The following is a 12,723-nucleotide window of genomic DNA, read 5'->3' as shown; positions in this document are numbered from 1 at the left end:
AATTAGTCAATGAATACAACCAGCAAAAGCTTTTGCTCAAATGGAATAACAATATAACAATAATATTGATTACCAATAACAGGAGTTATCAAACCCTTTCCCTTCATTAATTTAGGGTGCAATCCACATTGCATGCAGGAAAAGTGTGCTCAAACTTGGAGTATAATGATAATTAGTTCCATATGTAATATACATATTTATGGCAGAGGCAAATCACAATGACTGGTACAGTAGAGCCAGGAAGGCCTTTCCCTTTTAAGAGTTACATTATGCTGTTTGGTTCTCTCTAGAACCCAAATGTTGATTGCTAGGGGGTCAATCTCTTTAAAGTTGACTTTTTCTCTATATTTGTATATGGCTGGAATTGATGAGTCACTGCATGGTCTAATGGTCCAATTTCAAAAATACAGGGCAGGCTGGGAAGAGAGGCTGAGAGAGAGAAGTTTCTATCTTTACCCTTTTAAAGGCTTCCTTCTCCATCTCAAAACATACACCATTACTCTACAATTGCTTTGTCTTGATTGTTCTGACCTTCTTGTGGTTTAATTTTTTAAAATCAGAGTCTTGCATACTTTGTTTTTTCAGTCAATCATATTGTTTCTATCTTAAGTCAATCAGAAAAGTGGTTGCACTTTCAAAAAGGATAGATGCAATATTTATAGTTCATTTAACATCTCATTCATTTCTTATGATTACATTCTGAATCTTCTGTGTCTACATCAACTAAGGGATGTATGTGTATGTGTATATGTGTTTTGTATATGTGGTGCTGTTGGGAACTTCACCTTTATAAGTTCAAAACATAATGCTGGGGTGGCTAGGTGGCCTAGCGGATAAAGCACCAACCCTGGAGTCAAGAGTACCTGGGTTCAAATCCGGTTTCAGACACTTAATAATTACCTAGCTGTGTGGCCTTGGGCAAGCCACTTAACCCCCATTTGCCTTGCAAAAACCTAAAAAAAACCCCAACAAACAAAACATAATGCCGAGAAGGCTACATGGGGAAAACTGAATGCAATTTCTTTTACATATGGTTAATTGTCTGCAATCCATACACAGTGACCTCATTAATATTTTTAATTAGCAGTTAATACTTAACAATATTCTTTATTTAAATACTTGATTAAAAACACCACATTAGTTCTTTTATTTTTATTTAATTTTTTTTTTTTAGGTTTTTGCAAGGCAAATGGGGTTAAGTGGCTTGCCCAAGGCCACACAGCTAGGTAATTATTAAGTGTCTGAGACCGGATTTGAACCCAGGTACCCCTGACTCCAGGGGCTGGTGCTTTATCCACTACACCACCTAGCCACCCTATTTTTATTTAATTTAAAAAAAAAATCCAAAGGCAAACACTTTCCTTCTTTCTGAACAGATGAGAATGAGAACATGCCTTGCAGTGATCTGGGATTGCTATCTGCTTTCAATTTAGACAAATGGATCCAGGAAGAAGTAAATAGGGAGTGGCTCCTCCTTAGACAAACTTTCACAGTAGAGCTTTATCATTTTATTTGGAAAGAACTCCCCAAATATAAACTGTACTCATATTCAAAAGTAGATTCAAAAACACATTTCAATAATAAATACAACTCATTTTTGGAGTATTTATCAGTTTGAATTATCTTTTTGGCCTAGGTGTTGTATAAGAGGCTTCAGATATGGAGTTTAAAGATTTGAATTTGTGACATAAAAAGTTGGAAAGACACAGCTTCTAGGTATTTAGTCACTTTATTAATTGCCTGTGAATAATTAATACATTGGGTCAATGGCATTCTTGTATGCCAAAAAAGTCCTCAAGGAACCCACTTAATGCTTATATGCCCATGGAGGAGTGGGTGTTCTGAGGATGAAAATCAGCTTTGATTTGTTTATAGTTAATGAAAAGAATGAATATTATAATGAAAAGTAGACCTGTTTAAATAAGGGGGCTAGTGAACTGACTCTAATCACTCTGGCTTCAGACGGCTCCCAGTCTTCAGCCATCTAGACAAATGATCCACCTCTACCCAGACCTGAATCGTACACAATTGGCTTCCCCACTTAAGAGGAGTCTAAACAACATTGAGGAGAAAATTAATTCAATCTCATTATCAGCAGTGTCCTTCAGATGATGACTTGGTCCAGTAGCCAAGCAAATGCGGATCTAGGAAGGGATAAATGATTGTTAAATAACCAGTTTCTCTAGAAGGGAAAATGATTATTAAATAACCAGTTATTGGGGAGATCCAATAATTGGTTATTTAATAGTCATTTCTCTTAGATTCAAGTCCTTTCTTGGCCATTTATTATCTGTGCTAATAAAGCTGAGCCTCAGTTTCCTCTATACAAAATGAGGACCATAATAGTTGTAGGGCTTATTATTATGATGATATTGTGAGCATCAAATAAGACAAAAAATATGGTATTTTATAAACTTCTAAGTTGCTATAGAAATATATTATTTTATAAATAAACTAATTTTAATGTAAAATAAATTATAAAAAGTAATAAGTAATCCTGTTATTTTTAAAAGTGGACAAAACAAACTACATGACCAATATCTAAGAGTCTGCAAATCTTTCTAATTTGGGTTCCATGTTTTACCTCATTCAGTTAATAGCCTCAATGAACAAATTTTATGGAAATTATCAAAAATACATAGTGAAAGGAGAAATAGTCAAAGGTATTATCCAGCTTATTTTTAGATCATCTCAAGAATGAGGGTGTGCAGTGGAGGAGAGAAGGAATATTTGGTAGAATGAGTGAAGGGATTATTTAACTACAGAACCTGAAAAGGATGAGATATATCCCTGGTTTTAGAAAAGTAGAGAGACCAGGATGGGGCCAAAAAGAGAAAGACAGAGCTGAATTTCAAAACTCATTCTAGCTTGTACTTGGTTCAAATGGGAAATGTAAATCATTTTGTAATTATAAAGCATTATGTAAAGTGCAATATTCCATTAGATTCTAAAATCAAATTAATAAATTTTGTCAACAAGCATTTATCAAGTACATATTATAAACTAGGTACTGAATTAAGGGCTAGTGATAGAAGGAAAGTAAAAAAAAAAACAGTCCCTGCTTTCAAGGAGTTAATAATTTAATGGGGAAAGAAAAATGCAAAAATAAAGCAAAATATATAATTATGTATATATGATAAATTATAGTAATCTTAGAAGGAACCCACTTAGATTAATGAGAACTAAAAATTGCCTTTTGGAAGAAAAGACGTTGGCTGAGATTTGAAGGATTCTAGAGAAGTCAAGAGATAGAGATGAGAATGAAGAGGTTCAGGCAAGGGGGACACTCAGTGAATACACTCAATAACAGTAAAAAAATCATTAATAGACTTTATATGAAGATGGCATTTTGTATGTTATACATGGGCATGGAAATAGGATTTCATAAAGTATAGTTTTGCCTAGGTTTGATTTATACATGCATAATAAAAAAACGACTAAATATTTATGCCACTAAAGAAAGCATATAATTATGTTGACTAGTCTCCTCAGTACACACACATATGAGAAATGATTCCAAATTTGTACTTTAGAAACATTGACATCTTCACTTGTCTCCCAGGTTGTTATGGTGAAAATGTTTTGTAAATCTTAGAGCAGATTAGACACATGGACAATTATTGAGATTATAAACAAATAATTATTTTGGGTGAAACATTTAGTAAAAATTTTAGGCTAACTGCTAAATATCCAAACAGATGTTGGTTATAAATTTTGAATAAGTACATATAAATTACATGAAAGCATTTCTGTTTTAAAAAAGATCTCTTTATAAATTACAATAATAAAAACAAATTGAACTTTTTTACATAATAGGGAAAATTGTAGATATTCCACATTTTTACTAGGTCTTTAAAAAAATCCCATAGTTAATTCTTATTCATGTTTAACTGACTACTGTACATCAATAGTATTTTCAATTCTCAAATCGATAGCCTAGATGTTTTCAGGAAAAAAAAAAACTAATTAGTCTCACTGAGGGGTTACTGAGTTAGGCAGGGAAAAAACCCACTGCTACTGATGTATTGACTGCACAGTCAACTGATGGAAACAATTTTTATCCTCCCCCTAAGAGGTCAATTTAAGTACTCTGGGCAATACATGAGAAGTAAAGCAGCTGTAAGGACTATGGTTTTCTGTTGTTCTGCCTAATGCCTTTACTAGTGATTTGCTTAGATTTAGTAAAATGACACATTTCACTTTGCATGCAGATTTTGCCAAAATGCAGTGTTACAGTTCAATAGTTCAATAGTTCGGAAATGTCTATGGATTATATCATACACCTTTAAAAAGGATCCCAAGCTATTAATGTTTCTTTAGAGTCCATAATGGATGCTTTCCACTGAAATAATAGGTGGAAATACTTGCATGAATGGATGCAAATATCTATCTTAAATGTGTTGAACTGAACTTTCTGTCTTTTCTTTGGTTCAACCATTAGGTCAATAGGGTACATGTCCACTAGCTCTATCAAGATGGAAGACAAAAAAGTTTTCACAGTCATACATAAGATCAATAAATGTGTCAACAATTATGTATTTTAATAAAACACTGTAATTTTAATTTTTTGTGTGATTAATATTCATGTCTATGGTCAACCAGACAACCAGTTCAAGTTTTTACTTATTTATTTTAGAAACTTTTTTCTAGTCAGATACAGTAAGAAATATTATGGTCTAGGTTCCTAGATTTTAGAGCTGGAAGGACACACAAAAGAAACCAATGAGTCTAATTTTTCATTTTAAAGATGAGAAAATAGTGTTGTCCAGGATTGCACAGTTATTAGTTGACTGAAGTAGGATTTGAACCTAGACATTTCTTACTCCATTTTCAACTCTTTATATAGTAATCTCTGAATCCTCTTATTGTCAAGGCCTAGAAGAATTACCAACATGTAAATAGTAAATTTGAATACAAATCAATAGATTAATTCATCTCAAAATAAAGAAAATTTGATGTTGCTATTGTTCAGTTGTTTCACAAATTGTGTCCATCTCTTAATGACCCCATTTGGGGTTTTCTTGGCAAAGATGTTGGAGTGATTTGCCATTTTCTTTTCCAGTTCATTTTTATAAATGAACTCATAAAGATGAGCTTTCCTGATTCCAAGTCCAGTGCTCTATCCTCTTTGCTATTTCCTGGGACCTACATTTTAAGATATGAGCCTCTGGACAGTCATATACACATCTTCATTTCTCTGGGCCCCTCTTATGACTCTCCAGTATTCTTTCTCCAACAACCTTCCCTCTCCCCTCCTTTCTGTTTAGCTTCTGTTTATGTGTTTAATTTCTCCTTTAGAAAGTAAATTTCTTGAGGGCAGGAACTATCTTTCTTTTAACTTCTTTGCTTATGCTCAGATAGTGTTTGCCACATAATAAACACTTTACAAATTCTTGTTGACTTATAGATGAGGAAACTGAGGCTGAGATTATGATTTACTAAAATCACATAAATGTTTAGTTTCTGGAACAGAATTTGAACTCTGGTCTTTCTCACTTCAAGACCAGCCCTCTGCCCACTATGCTACCTTGCTCTGGCCCTCATTTTAAAGATGATGAAACTGAGACTCAGAAGGGCTCAGCAAACTGTTCAAGGCCACATAGTTAATAATTTTCTAAGCCAGAATTCAAATCAACTTTTATTCTTGTTCCAATTTGTATCAAATTACTCTAAGTTGCTGGAATGAATTATGCTTTTGAAGACCCTTTTCCTTCCAAGAGTTTCATTATGACTCTAGCTTGATTCTAGGCTAGGACTGGGGCTTCTACTTCTCTAAGTGAATGAACAAATGAAGCCTTTATTAAAGCACTGTGTTAATCACTAGCACACACATATTTTAAGCAAGTATCTATCCTCAAGATGCTTAAATTTTAATTTTTCTTCTGTCATGTCCAACTCTTCATGACCCTATTTGGGGTTTTCTTGGCAAAGATATTGGAATGACTTGCCATTTCCTGCTCATTTTTACAGAAGAAGAATTCAGGCAAACAGTTAAAAAAAATTAACAGGGTTTAATAACATACCCAGGGGCTCATAGCTCCCAGATTTGATCTCAGGTAGATTAGTCTTTTTCGACTCTAGTGTCATCATTCTATCCACTGTACCACCTAATTGTCCCTTCCACTCCAATAGGGAAAGCCAATATATACAGGAGAATGATAATCAGGAAGGGATGTTTTATTTTAGAGAACTGGAAGTAGGGATTGATGACCTGATAAGAATATGGTGATAAGGCTTGGGTGAATGGTTGCTTGAGATGGGGAGCTGAGCCATGGTCTAGAATCTAGGACCAGCTAATTTTGTGCCTTTCCAAGCCCAATCTACTACTACCCACATTTTTAGGTTATCTGGTGAGTAGGGTCCATATGGATTATCAGAACCAAAGCAATAGAAGAATGGGGTGACTTGTTGGGCCAAGATTGGGAACTCAGGTACATTCTGGTGGCATAGACTATGGATTCTGATTGTGGTATTGACGCCCAAGGAATTGTCATTTAAAAACTAGGTATTATAGTACCTTAGGTGTAAGACTAAGTTAATACTAAGAGACAGGGGAAAACATTTGGTGAATACAATTCACTGAGGTAGAATAAAAATTCAATGATGAGACTTTAATCTGGAAGTGAAACAAGAAGGAAGTGATGGCAAGATCTTTTAATAATGGTTTATGAAGGGCAGCTAGGTGGTGCAGTGGCACCAAAGCACTGGCCCTGGAGTCAGGAGTACCTGAGTGCAAATCCAGCCTCAGACACTTAGTAATTGCCTAACTCTGTGGCCTTGGGCAAGCCACTTCACCCCATTGCCTTGAAAAAACTAAAAAAATGGTTTATGAAATTGCTTTAATTGTGAGGATCCCTTAAAGCATTAAGGAAGTAGCTGGGTTGCTCAGTGGATAGTGCTCTGGTCTTAGAGTCAAGACCTGACTCTAGCCTCAGACTTATTAACTGCCTGACTAGGCAAATCACTTAACTTCTGTTTGCCTTAATCCACTGGAAAAGGAAATGGCAAACCATTCCAATATTTTTGCCAAGAAAACTCTAATTAACAATATAATCTAAAGGGTCATGAAAAATCAGTAACAACAGAATGACTGAACAACATCAGGGAAATGGCAGTCTAGGATACCAAAAAAAGCAAGTGGTATAGAAATAAACGGTCAATTGACAAAGATATTGCTGATTGGGTAGACTGGTAGAGGTTCAACTGGATTAGAATCTTTCTGAATATTGTTCTTAATAGTACATTAGAAGAGTTATGGATAAGCTCAGCATTTAGGGTCAGCGCCTTGACTTCAGAACATATAACACTGGGGTCAGGGCCCTAGTCATTTAGTCACTGGATCATCTGAGTAGAACTCAATATGAAAGACAAAATCTTTTTTGTCAAGGGCAGGGTCTTCCACATGCAGATGGTTAAGTAGACAGGAATTTCATCTGTTGAAAAAATGGATTAAGGGCAGAAACCCCACTCTGGGGAGAAGTGATAGCAAGAACACACATTCTAGTGATTAAGGGAGCAGAATCAGCATCAGATTGGCAATATTGCATGAGAGGACTACTGAATTAACTGAACTATTTTTGGATGAGATGACCTCTGAGGTTCTCTCTCTCTCTCTCTCTCTCTCTCTCTCTCTCCTTATTAGGATAAGGTCTGGTGCTAAAATAAGATTTCATCTTCAGGTAATGACTCAGTAGAGTGGAGACACACAGAGTAGTACAAGAACCAAATGAAAAAATTTATGGTATAAACCCACCACCACCACCCTTGAAATACAATTTTGAGCTCATGCCTTCTTGATGGTGGATTAATTTCATTATTTATAGACAAAAGAATGCCCTCCTTGCTGGATACCTATCTATTGATGGAGCGAACAGAAGGAGATCTCAAAAAGTTCCTTATCTGGTAATAATATAGCAAGGCAATACAAACTAAAATTCAATAAGCTTCTGAGGATGTTGCTTTTTGTACAAAATCCATAATGGCTTAGATTTTTAAAATTCCTTGGCCATCAGCTCTTTACCTGTCCATTAAAAGCACCTGTCCCTGTGGATTTTCCACCCTATAAAAGTTTCCCCATTATTCTTTAATCAGTGTGCAGCAGCTAAAAACTTATTAGTTTTGTCTTTCTCCTGATACAATGGGAATGAATTCTCTTCTGGGTATCCCTGAAGTGAATCACAGTTTGTAAACATCCTATAGATATTGATATATTGATTAAATAACTGGCTACTTCATATGACTTTGATCTTTTTCTTCTTTCTTTTTTTTTTAACAACTCATTGTTTCAAAGGTTAAACTGGTATAAAGAATATCACTGCCAAAAGTTAAATATTCTTTTTTCAGGCCAGAAGGCAAAGTATATTTCTGAATATTATGAGAAAATAATTATATAAATTTTTAATACAATCAAGTAGAATAAGGAATCTTCATATATTATAAATTAATATCCTAGGAAACGTGACTATATGATATAAAATACTAAAGTTTTATAAATAGAATGTTTTCTTAATAAGAGAGACTTTGATAGATTTTAGTAGGATTTTTGAAACCCAATTTGATGTTTGATAGCATGATAAGACATTATCTATCTTTGGAAGGTCTTCAATAAAAATTCTTAAAAATAAAAGTCATTTAAAAATAGGAAACAAAAAAACTGTTTGGGAAACTTATGCATTCATCTTGAAGATAGAGTGTGGAACCTACAAACATCTGTAAGAATGTAGGGTCTGGTATGAAAAAAGCAAACAGTTTGGGTGGAAGGAAATGATAGATGTTGATGGTGGTCAGTGATAGACATGCCTCAGATCACTATTGAGGCACATCTGAAACTTCAGGGTGGCCTCTTTGATGTGGTCTCATGAGGAGGCCCTACCTCTCACACCAACAATGCAGTGATGATCTGCTAATAAGGAAAACATGTAACCTAATATGTCTATGTGGGAACATTGGGGGAACTCTAGATTTAATTTAGAACATAATCTTTATAGTTAAAGAGTTAAGTGAACTAGTATTAGTATTAATTTTAATAATCATTAAGCCTTATTCCTTCTATTGTTAAAATTAATACTAGTATTAGTCCTTAATTGGATGTGTGGATAAAAAGAAGAAAGGTTAAATGAAATCTTTCCTTGGTCTGGAATACTTAATGCCAGAGGGATGGCTTAAGAACTGATAACCTTAGTCCATTGATTGATTGTTTAGTCTATATCTACGTATTTCAAGAAGGATCCATGGATCCCCCTTGATCTATTGAAATCCTGCAGGTATATTTCTAAGGTTAGTAGGAGCCTGGGAAAAAGAAGACCAACATTTATCTAGTTAGTTCTAGAGGTAGTTGGCCAAGAGCAATATCCTTGGCCAGTGTGAAGTGAATTGTGTATGTATGCTTGTGTACATGCAATTGTGTATGTTTGTGACTTCTTGGAATCTATGTTCTACTTAGGTTTACAGTCATGTTGTGTATACCTAAACTGTGTCATTGACCTCTGCCTTCCTTCTCATTATACTCTCATTAGTCTAGTGAGAGGAAGGATTAGCCTGATAGAAAGTAATGTGTGAATGTCAGTAAGTTGGAAGTTCTTTAAGTCTTAGAAATAAAGTCACCTTTTTCATGTTTTTACTGAATACTTGAAGCCCCCTCAGTGACTGACTTATAAGGTTCCATATCAAGAGATCTATATTCTGAACTTATCTTTGGAATAACCAATTCTATAATCTTGGACAAATCACTTCACCTCTCTAAACCTCATTTTCCAAATCTAATAAAATGAAGGTTTTGGACTAGATTGTCTATACAATCATTTTAAAATTTGTGTTGTACTATTCTAATTATCTCAATTCAATTATCTCAATCTCAAAAAAAATTTTTGGGAAACACTGATCTGTATAATTCCAAGAAATTATTTAATTGATTTACTCTCCATTGAGAAATATGTGGATAGTGTTTTCTTCCCCCATATAACTCACTACAATTATTATTTAAACCTCTTCACCCACAAAACATCTGTGAATCTTAGAAACAATTATCCTTCCACCAAACTGTATTTTATTTTCATTCCTAACTTATTTTGTTAACCAACAAATAATTGAGAATTTGGTTTAAAGCTCAGTAGTGAAGTGAAAAACAAGAGGCCAGAATGATCATTTCATTTTCATTGACTGAATTCAAAAAACATTTTAAAGTGTTTATTATGCATAGCTACCATTTGCTGAGTACTGAAGTTACACTGACAAAAAATGAAATAATATTGTCTTCAGGGAGCTTTCATTCCATTAGTGAGTTATAGCAAGTTTACAACTTGAGTGGAAGTAAATGATTAGCTGTTAATGGCAGTCACTGATGGCCATGTCTCAGATTACTATTGAGGAATATTTGAAACTTCTGGATGGCCTCTTTGATGTGGCTCCAAGAGGAAGGCTATGTGAGATAAAATGGTAGGAGGGAATTCATAACTAGGGAGATCAGGGAAGGTTTCACAAAAGCTTGATCCCTTTAAAAAAAAAAGGAAAGATGAATTCTGAAAAGCGTTTATAAGAGGAGGAGAGTACCTCAGAGGCCATCTCATCTAATATCTCCATTTTATAGATGAGGAATCTGAAACCCAAAGCTGACTTGACCAAAGTCACAGAAATAATAAATGGAAAAGCTGAAATTTTAACTTTCAATTCAGTATTCTTTCCACTATGTCACTCTGTCTCCTAGGTCTGGAAGTCCATCTTGTGATGGGGCATGAATGGAGGAGGAGTTGGAAATATGGGAATAGCTATTTTCCCAGCTTGACTGAACAGAAGAATGGTTAAAAGGACTGGAAAAAGTAGGAAAGGGCCTTAAATGACACCCTGAGAGATAATTTTTATGTGAGAAGTAAAAAGGAGTCACTTGAGCATTTTGACTAGGGAAGTAACATATTCATACCTATGCTTTAGGAAGATATCATTAGCTGTATAGAAAGGAAATGAAATATTTTCAAACCTTAAAAGAACTATACAAGTTGCTAGTTATATTGTTGTTATTGTTGTTGCTTTAGGCTGGATCATAGGTGGAAGACAATGGAAGAAGGGAGACCAATTTGGAGATTACTATTCTAGGAAAGAGAGAAGTGATGATTGTCTGAAGGAGAGTGGAAGCTATGTGAGTAGAGAGAAGAGGAATGTATTTGACATGCAGAATACAGGGGTAGAATCAATTAAATAAGATTCGATTAGATAGAGTAGGTCAGGGAGAGGGAATAGAGGATGATGAGTTTTTGAACCTAGGTGACTGGGAAAATGATGACTAAAATAGAAGTCGGGAAAAAATGTGCATTTAGGGATGGTCATCATAAACTGGAAAATAAGCGTTTGAATGGGCACATAACTGATTTCACTTATCTGTTAGATTGACTGAAAACCACAAACCTATATTTAAAATGAAGTTGACTGGTAATCATTTTGGAAGATTCTTCTGACATCAGGTAATGACAACAACAAAAATCATGACAAAGACTTACATTTATATTGTGCTTTTTTTTTTTTGCAAGGCAAATGGGGTTAAGTGGCTTGCCCAAGGCCACACAGCTAGGTAATTATTAAGTGTCTGAGACCGGATTTGAACCCAGGTATTCCTGACTCCAAGGCCCTTGCTTTATCCTCTACGCCACCTAGCGGCCCCCTATATTGTGCTTTTAAAGTTCTTTTAAATAAAGTATAACATTTAATTTTCAGAATAACCTGAGCAGGTAGATAGTGTAGGTATTATCATCCCATTTTAGAGATGAGGAAAAAGACTCTGAAAAGATGAAATGACTTACAGCCACACAACAGTTTGGATAGGTATTCTACTCTTGGATGTAAAGTTCAGTGTTCTAGTATTATGTTTCCCAAGTAGTCTATATAAGGTATTCTAAAAGTCTGTCAGTACAGTTTTAAAGCTATCAAAGCAAATTAATTAAAGTGGTAAAATCACAAACTACTAAAACTTAAAACTACCCTAAGACTTTTGAAACACCCTGTATTTCATTTAGTGGCCAATTGAATAGAGTGACTATATGAATATCAAAATTACTTTAATTGAGTTATTTCTTTTTAACTTTATAGTAGCCATACTTACATATGTATTATATAAATATATGTATTTAAAATACATATTCATACATAAATGTATGTATACATATATACATGTACTATATAGTTATAGATATACATATATATAGTTAAATATAAACTCTTAATGCCTAAATATGGATGCACATATTTATAACTACAGATAGAGAAGAGAGAAGACAGAGAAAAGAGGAGAGAAAGAAGAAGAAAAAGATGGAGAAGGAGAGAAGAAATAGAGAAAAAGAGACAGAGAGACAGACACAGACAGACAAAGCATGCAAATATTTTCTTTTATTATTATGTTTTCATTGTTTCTGGTTCCATAATACATATCAATAGTGTTTTTTTCCTAATGCTTTCAGCTTCACTTATTGGATTGTGACTTTGTGAAAAGGCCAAATGGTGTATTTTTGAAGATGATTTTAGGAACATTTTTGGTTTTGATAGGATGGGGAGGGGAGGAGGGTGGAAGTTAGTTCAACAAGAATCTTAGGGAAGACTCAGTCCTGGTCTTTCCATGAAACCTGAACTGCTTGATTTAGGTTCTTATTTGACTTCTGCCCTTTCAGCTCGAGCTTGGTAGGTTGACTTCTGCCTAGTTGGACCTTTAATAGAGAGTTGCTGATCCTAGCCTCTGGTCAG

This window comes from Macrotis lagotis, chromosome 2 (assembly GCF_037893015.1).
Source record: "Macrotis lagotis isolate mMagLag1 chromosome 2, bilby.v1.9.chrom.fasta, whole genome shotgun sequence".
Lineage (NCBI taxonomy): Eukaryota > Metazoa > Chordata > Mammalia > Peramelemorphia > Peramelidae > Macrotis > Macrotis lagotis.
This window is presented reverse-complemented; position numbering follows the sequence as displayed.